The sequence below is a fragment of the Plutella xylostella genome, chromosome Z (genome assembly GCF_932276165.1).
Source record: "Plutella xylostella chromosome Z, ilPluXylo3.1, whole genome shotgun sequence".
Taxonomy (NCBI): domain Eukaryota; kingdom Metazoa; phylum Arthropoda; class Insecta; order Lepidoptera; family Plutellidae; genus Plutella; species Plutella xylostella.
The window spans coordinates 12,750,462-12,760,124 of NC_064012.1; positions in this window are offsets into that span (position 1 = coordinate 12,750,462).

The following is a 9,663-nucleotide window of genomic DNA, read 5'->3' on the forward strand; positions in this document are numbered from 1 at the left end:
TGGCTGGGTACATTGTTACTAGCTGGGCTGCCGGAATCATACAAACCTATGCTCATGGCATTAGAAAGCTCGGGCACTTCCATAACAGCAGACTTGGTCAAAACTTTTTTCTAGAAACATTGCAGACTCGATTTTTAAAGCTACTAGTTAATACAAAAACCAAATTAGAATGTAGAGATAATTATAAAAAACTGTATAAAATATGTAAAATTCTGCCAGTCACTGTTAAATTTAAATATCTTTTAGCCATTCACAATTATAAAACCTGTAATAATTACCTTCATCCCATTACCCATAAACACGGCACAAGGTCTATATCTGAGGGTAAATTTGAGGTACCTAAAGTTACTAATTATTATGGTGATAGAACTCTAAAAAAAAGAATACCGTACCTACTTAATAGTTTACCTCAGGATATACGACAAGAGCCTATGTTATCTAAATTTAAAACTAAATTTAAAAAATATTTTTTGCTTAACTTACCTTGATACAAGTTCACCTCAGATTATAATTTTATTAGTTGTTGTGATATTACCAATTATGTATAACAATACCTAAAACATAAAAAAGTATTTTGTTTAGTATAAGAGACTCCGATCCCACAGGCAAATTGTATACAAACAGTTTTGTGGGACTCATTGTAAAACTACAACTAATATGTAAGCTTAATAAATAAATAAATAAATAAATAAATAAATAAATAGCAAGTTTTGTAGAAATAAGAATAAAAAGAATGGTAATCAAAATACTAATACCAGTTTTGTAGCTGCTTTTTCAGCTGTTTCAGTTAACGATGAAAACAACTGGTATATTGATTCTGGAGCATCTGCACATATGTCTAGACATCGAGTGTGGCTGGAAAATGAGACGGCACCCAAGGTACCCCATGTGCGAGTGGCAGATGATAAGGTGCTAAAAGTTATATCAACTGGGAACATTATCATAGGGGTGAAGGGCCCACACAGTTCGCTCAACAACATACAGGTAAAAGATGTTCTTTATGTACCGGACTTAGCTACAAACTTGCTATCTGTCAGTAAAATTATTGAAAGTGGCTGTACTGTCAAGTTTAATGAGAAAGGCTGTATTATAAGGAATAGCAATGGTGAGATTGCAGCAACAGCTGATCGTGTAAATGGCACATATCGACTTAACACCAATCTACACCAAGCCCTATCATCAGTAACTTCAAAAGGGGACAGTAACTTCTTGTGGCACCAAAGAATGGGCCACATTAATTACAATGACCTAGATAAATTACAGATCTGTGCCGAGGGTATGAAATTATCCACGCAGAAAGAAGACGCAGCATGCACTTCCTGTCTGGAAGGGACACAGACCAGACAACCGTTCAACCATGGGGGCTCCCGGGCATCTGAACTGCTAGAGCTAGTCCACTCAGACGTATGTGGACCGATGGAGAACAAGTCTATTGGAGGTTCCAGGTATTTTCTCACCTTTATAGATGATTATTCCAGAAAAGTGTATGTATACATGTTGACCCACAAAAGTGAAGCCTTAGAAAAGTTCAAGGAATTTAAAAATCAGGTGGAAAATGAGTTAAACAGAAAGATAAAGATTCTTCGGTCTGATAATGGTAAAGAATATGTTAACCACAGTTTCCATAATTTTCTGAGATCTGCAGGTATTATTCATCAAACTTCAAACCCATACACTCCGGAGCAGAATGGGCTAGCAGAAAGAATGAACCGTACACTTGTAGAAAAGGCAAAATGTATGATTTTTAATGCATGTTTACAGAAAGAATACTGGGCAGAAGCCATATCGACTGCTGCATACATTGTAAATCGCTCTCCCTGTCAGGGGCTGTCGTCAGATGCCACTCCATATGAGGTATGGACTGGATCAAAGCCCAACATCAGTCACATGAAGGTATTTGGCTGTCGAGCTATGGTAAATGAAAATGGAGAGATTGTAAAATATAAAGCCAGGCTAGTAATAAAAGGGTATAAGCAAAGAAAAGAGATAGATTATCAAGAAGTATTTGCCCCAGTGGTCCGTTACACTTCCCTCAGATGTCTAGTAGCTACAGCAGCTAAGTATGATCTCAAAATTCATCAAATGGATGCCATTTCAGCATTTTTGCAAGGAGATGTAGAGGAGGAACTTTACATGACCCAGCCACCCTTGTATGAGAAGGACAGCAAGAGTGTATGCCACCTTAAGAAATCCATCTATGGTCTGAAACAAGCGAGCCGACAGTGGAATATAAAATTGAATGCTGCACTTCAAGATATTGGCTTGTCACGGAGTAGAGTTGATCCCTGCATATATTATTGCATAAACGAGAACGATATACTGTTCATAACATTGTATGTCGATGATTTATTGTTCTTTTACAGCAGAGAAGGAACTGTAAATACTGTAAAAGAAAAATTAACTCAAAAATTCAAAATGAAAGATCTAGGAGAAGCCAGATTTTGTATTGGTTTGAAAATAACAAGAAAAGAAGATGAAATTTCATTAGATCAGTCGTTGTACATTGAGAAAATATTACAACGCTTTGGAATGGCAGAAAGCAAAGCAGTCAACACACCTTGTAATGTCAGCATGAAGTTGATACCGGCCAAGAGTGATGATGAAGTCAGGACTGACATACCATATCATGAAGCAGTTGGATGTCTTTTATATCTGTCTCAAGGTACACGACCAGATATAACATATGCAGTGAATATGTTAAGCCGCTTCAATAGCAAGCCCACTAAAGAACACTGGATAGCATTAAAAAGAGTGCTCAGATACCTAAAAGGAACATCAAACATGAAACTAACATACAAGAAGAATGAAGATAATATTGTTGGTTACTGTGATGCAGACTGGGCATCGAATATAGAAGACCGGCGTTCGTGCACCGGTCATGTTTTTCTATTTCAGGGAGCTGCTATAAGTTGGGCTTCTAAAAGGCAGTTGACCGTGGCCCTATCGTCCACAGAGGCTGAATACATGTCTCTAACTTCTGCAGTACAAGAGGCACTGTGGCTCGGCCAGTTACACCGTGAGCTCTGGTCTGAACAAACAGACCAGCCATTTATCATGTATTGTGATAATCAAAGTACAATTAAGCTTTCAAGTAGTGATGTTTACCATGCCCGCAGTAAACATATTGACGTGAGGTACCACTTCATCCGAGAGAAGGTATCCAGTCGGAAGATCGAAGTCCACTACAAAAGTACTGATGAGATGGCTGCTGACGTCCTCACAAAAGGACTTCACCGAACCAAGCATGAGTTTTGCTGTAAAGCCATGGGTTTGCGTTCAGGAGAGGATGATGGAAAAATGGAACGCAACTCATCATGAAACGTCAACAAAACGTCAACGTCAATGAGCTGTCATGTCAATGTCAGCTGTCACGTCAATGTCACTACTGTCACTCTTGATATTTTTCTCTGCGTCAAGTAATGGTCGTAATAAATAACCTATTAAAAGTTTAATTGAGTTTTCTCTGTATTTACCACAGTAATTAAATAAATAATAGTTGCATTAAATTCCAACAGTATCTAGTTGACTAGTAATTCTTTTTGAAACGGTAGCCGATGTCAGGCCGATGTTGCGTTCTATTTGAATAGATGTGAAAGAAAGAGATATGGCTCTACAAAATTGTATTGTGTGCACTGCCTGGCTTGTGTGACGTCACAGCAAACTGTGCATCTAAAATGTGCGGTGGTGGTACCTAATTAGCGATACAGATGAAATTGTGTCAGCGACTCATCGCTGGGAGTAAGGCTGCTGGAACAAAATAAGTAATAATAAAAAAAAACCCACTATAAAGTAAGAAGGTTTACATCAATTCTACGAGACAGTACAAATCTACTAAGCAGGAACTGTTCTTTTTTGATGTTGGTGCGGTGACAAGTAATTTGAAGAAATATGGCACTAACTTAAAAAAAGAACAATTCCTGCTTAGGTATATCATAAATCGAAATTCATACCCTGTTTTTACCCCTTTACCCAGCTCAACCTAATACATCAAAAAGAGTTGTGTGTGTGCACTGAGGGACCACATGTTTTTTTGTAGGTTTGGTAACTAAAACGTTTAGTAAAAGTTGTAACTTAATTTGTAAAACGAATGCTGGCATTTGTATACAATTAATTCGAAAGTTATTCGACATTAGTGTGGTCCCTCAGCACATAAATAATATTTTCAAATTCTAGAAAAGTATTTAGTTTTGAGGAATCCTTTGTTACTACATAATTAGTAAAAATCATTTAAAGCTGTACACCTCGATCAAAAACATAAATTTACTTTGATTATATCGTATTCCAGTAGCTTTTTTTGTCTCTGAGGGACCACTTTTTATTGGCTTATAAAATACTAACTATGACATTAAACAACATTAAGATTTTTGCACGCTTTAATAAAAGTTACAAGAAACATTATAACAGTGAAATAAGTAGATAATTAAGTGTAAATTTCATTAATTTCGCATTAATTTGTGGTCCCTCAGTTCACAAACTATAGAATAATATATTCATCAAAATATCAAAAAATTCAAGCAAATCTGCTATGTTGCACTAATTATAAATTATAAAAATGGTTTTACTTGTTGAAGATTATTCTCAGGACACAAGTACCATAGTCTAATAACTATTATATTCGATATACGAATTGTCTTATCTGTGGTGTGCACATTTGAAATGTACTCTGCAAATACATTATTGTTAATAAATCTTTAATAATCTTTTCAATCCTCCACCGTCTGACCAATTTATAATTACAACAGGTTATGGGCCCAGACCTATTTGTATTTTGTAAAAGTTTCAGGTAAAAATAATAAAATTCCAAATTTTCACAACCTCAATATGTTCTCCATACCGAAGCTTACCGGACGGGACAATTTCGCAAGCTGGAAGTTTGCCTTGGAAGCCTATTTACAGCACGAAGAACTCTGGGACTGTGTGACCGGGGAAGGAGCAGATACGAAGAAAGATATAAAAGCTAAGTCAAAACTTATCTTACTAATCGATCCCCGGCTATATGTCCATGTTCAAGCTGCAAAAACATGCAAAGAGGTATGGGACAATTTGAAAAAGCTTTCGAGGATTCCGGCCTACTCCGTAAAGTAGGTTTGCTTAAGGATCTGATTAACACTAATTTGAATTAGAGTACAAACGTAGAAGACTACATAAGTAAAATAATGTCTTCAGCACACAAGTTACGTGAAATTGGGTTTTCTGTTGATGATGAATGGCTTGGGACATTGATGTTAGCTGGGTTGCCTGATGAGTATAGGCCTATGATAATGGGTATTGAAAGTTCAGGTATAAAAATTAGTGCAGACTTGATCAAGAACAAATTGTTGCAAGAGATAAAGTCTGAGTGCACTACTGTATTTTATACAAACTCTGGAAAACCACAACAGTAAGGGATGTGAGTTATATAAAAATGGCCAAAGGGTAGCCACTGCTACAATAGTTAATGACACTTATACGTTGAATACTTACCGCAGTGAAGAAAGAGCAATGATATCTATAAAAGAAGAAGACAGATATCTCTGGCACCAACGAATGGGTCATCTGAATTAAAACATGGCAACCATTTCCAAATGAAGGCTCCCGAGCAAAAAAATTGCTAGAGCTCATCCACACCGATTTATGTGGACCGATTGAGAACTCCCGAGCAAAAGAATTGCTAGAGCTCATCCACACCGATGTATGTGGACCGATTGAGAACTCCCGGGCAAAAGAATTGCTAGAGCTCATCCACACCGATGTATGTGGACCGATTGAGAACTCCCGGGCAAGAGAATTGCTAGAGCTCATCCACACCGATTTATGTAGACCGATTGAGAACCAACAGCTTGAAGAAGCATGGACGGGAGATGGGACCGGACGGACGACAAGAAACTTATCATGTACTCCGATTACAATGTACTGCGATAATAAAAGTGCAATTAGTCTTTCAGGTTCCAATGGTTACAACCCTCAAAGTAAGCACATAGACTTCCGCTACCATTTTGTGAGGGAGAAAGTCGCTGCCAATCAAATCGACGTGAGGTACATGAGCACAGAACACATGGTGGCTGATGTGTTGACGAAGGCCTTACCACGTCCGAAGCATCAAGCATGTATAGCAGCTATGGGATTGCGTCCAGGGGAGGATGTTTATATTTTATATTTATTTATTTGAAGACCAACAAATGATACACTTGTAACATACATCAAAATAAAATACTTAATAACGTGTTCACTTATTTATAGGTTCTTACAGCTATCTTTATAATGAAGAAACATTTTACTAAGTTAAGTGATAAGTAACTACTAACTAATAATAATAACATCAGTAAACTTTAAGAATGAAATTAACAATTTAGGCAACTCAGAAATGGAAATTGAGTGGTGTTAATGTGCTTTTTAAAGGGTTCTACCTTTTTTGGCATAAGATTTTTTTGCCTAATCTCGTATTGCATAGTAACGTTTGGTCAAAGTCTCGTTACGCCGAAAATCGTATGGCATAAATCTCGTTTAGTAAAAAGTTATTTCGCATAACATTGTTTAGCCTAATAATGGTATGGCCAAATCTTGAATAGCCTAATAATGCTATGGCATAGGTTTATACAAAGTAATAATATTCGTTTGGCTTTAACTTTGACGGAGCGTCTCCCTACATAGCGCAAACTGGTGCCTTGTATTGTTTCCGCTGTTTGGAAAACGCTCCGCTCCGCTTCGCTGCGCTCCGCTTTGGTTTTGATGAACATGTGCACCTAACACGCTCCTCCTCGCTTTGCTCGTCGTCGCACCTATTTTTAGGTTTCGATCTCATGGGGTTTGTAATAATTATATTGGTCGTTAACTTTCGATTTTTTGATCATACAATATCGTGATTTTCGGGATGTAGGAGAAAAATACCACAATTTGTACATTTACTACATACTTAATATATTATTTATTAAGATAACATTAGGAGAAACAAGATTATACATAGGTATAGACGAACATAAATTTGAGCAAACGAAACTTAGGTGTTTAAAGATTGTGCCTAAAGAGTTTTAGACGAAACGAGCCTTATGCCACATAAGTCTTGGCAAAGTGATGGTTCGGCCAAAAAAGTTTAGACCATACGAGTTATGCGAAATGAGTTTTGGTCAATAAAGATTATGCCAGATGAGCGGAACCCTTTTTAAAGTTAACTTTGAAGGACCTTAACGCATCGTGAAATATGTCAAATTCTCTTTTAGGTAATGCATTATAGATTTGTTTCATTCTAAACAGAGGTGAGTTACTGCCCAGGTTCGACTTGCAAGGACGCTGCCTAAATAACTTGTACACGTTGGATCTGGGCAACCTATTGGGGACAGTTATTTCAACTCTACTTAATAGCTGAGGGCAGTTGATTCTGTTCCTAAGGAGACCATGCAAGAACGTAAGATCTAATAGTTTTCTCCTGTTCGTGAGTGACATGATCCCGTAATGTTTTAATCGGGCCTCATATGAACTCAAATAACGAGCCCGTCCATCGCCAAACGCAAGGTGATAAAGAAATTTTTTCTGCACTCTTTCGATGCGATCTTTGTGGACCTGATAGAAAGGGTTCCAAAGAGCGTTAAAAAGAGCAATTTTGCTATGTGCATGTCTAAAGGGCTTTGATTTTCTGAGCATGAATCCTAACATTTAAGAGGCTTTAGAAATAATAAAGTCTGCGTGTCTAACAAAAGTTAGTTTGCTGTCAATATGAACTCCTAGATCCCGTATCAAATCCACTATCTTTAAATCAGTATCACCGACTCTATACTGCGATAGAATTATATTTTTGTTGCGAGTGAAAGATATCTAATAGCACTTGTCTGCATTCAATTTCATTCTATTATGAACACACCATTCGTTCAGTCTATCAACATCGTCTTGCAATTGCTGGGCCTCCTGGGTATTTGAAACTGTTTTGAAAATCTTAAGATCGTCCGCGAACATAAAAGGTTCGGAATTAGCAAAACAATCGACAATGTTATTAATGAAATGCACGAAAAATAGTGGCCCAAGATGGGATCCCTGAGGAACGCCTGATGTGCACTCGAATGTTGCGGATTGATCTCCATTCACCACTACGTGAGAGTATCGACCGTGTAAATATGACGAAGCCCATTTAAGAACAGATCCTGATATGCCAAATAGAGTCATTTTTCTTACGAGTATACTATGGTCGACTTTGTCAAACGCCTTGCTGAAGTCCGTGTAGACTACGTCTACCAGACGTCGCGCATCCACAGACTCAGCCAGGCGGTCAACAAAGGAAACTAGATTTGTATTAGTGGGACGTCCGCGCAGAAAGCCATGCTGTTTTTCAGATAGCTGGTGGTGAACAATATTGTTAAACTCTGGGTACACAAGAACCTCGAACAGCTTAGCAAAGACTGAAACTTGCTGACACCTTCTTTAGGTATCGGAATCTTTCCTATTTTCCAGTATGTTGAAAAAATACCAGATTGTAGTGATTTGTTAAAAATCAAGGTTAGTGGCTTTGACAGAGGCTCGGCACATAGTTTAATGAAGATAGGGGGAAGATCATCAGCACCCGCACCCTTATGCACATCAAGTCTTTTTAGTCTATGATAAACCATTGGCTCGCTTATATCTAATCTACTAAGAGACCAGGAAAAACTTGACCGTGATTCCATTTCGGCCAGTACATCATCAGCTACCCGGCCATCTGATCCAGTTCCAGGTCCATATGTTGATGAAAAATGTTTCGCAAAGAGATCACAGATCTCCTGACTGCCGCATCCGATTTCAGAATGCAAGTGCATCGAGGACGGTTAATGACTTCTGTTCTGGCGCTTTTGCTTTAAGTATGCCCAAAAGTATTTGGGATTCTCACATAAACTAGACTCGACCCTTTCAATGTATTTTGAATAACAGTCATTCGTTAAATTTTTACACCTTTTACTCAACATATCTAAAACCAATTTGTCCATAGGATTTTTGTACTTTTTTACCTTTATTCGTACTTTGTACTCCGGTTTTCCTTGAGAAGTCTAATTAGACCGCACGAGAACCAAGGTGGGTGACTTGATTTACGTTTACTAGTCAGGGGTACGTTCTTTTTAATAGTAATCCTAAGAATTCCATAAAATTTATCGACCATTTCGTTAACATTAGTGCAATATTTGAAGGTTTCAGCCCAATTTACACTATTCAGGTCGTTTAATATCGCACAGTAGTTCGCCTTATAATAATTCAATCTCTAATGTGTAGTGGCCGGCAAGGTAGTCTCAACTTCTAAGGATGCTGCTGAGGATCAACAGTGCTGAGGCTATCGTCATATAAATTAACCAAAATTTTACCTATATTGGAAAGAACAAGATCTAGGACTTTGTTATTATTATTCGTAACACTATTGAACTGATGCAAGTTGTGAAGAGCCATAAATTCTGTCAAACTCGTATACAAATGACCCGAGCCCGAAGGAACAAGGACCGAACTATCATCGACGCCACTGGACCAATCGACACAGGACAGGTTGAAGTCACCCAGAATTAAACAATCGTATGAGTCAGAGGAGTCAAGCATAAGTGTACCAGCACTCTGTTGAAACAGTTCATAATCGTCGCGTTTTAAGGGTGGAGAAACATAAACTGCGCAGATACTTATTTTTTTAGACGTTCTTTTCCATCAATGTGATCAAGAATAACCCATAGATCTTCAATACTA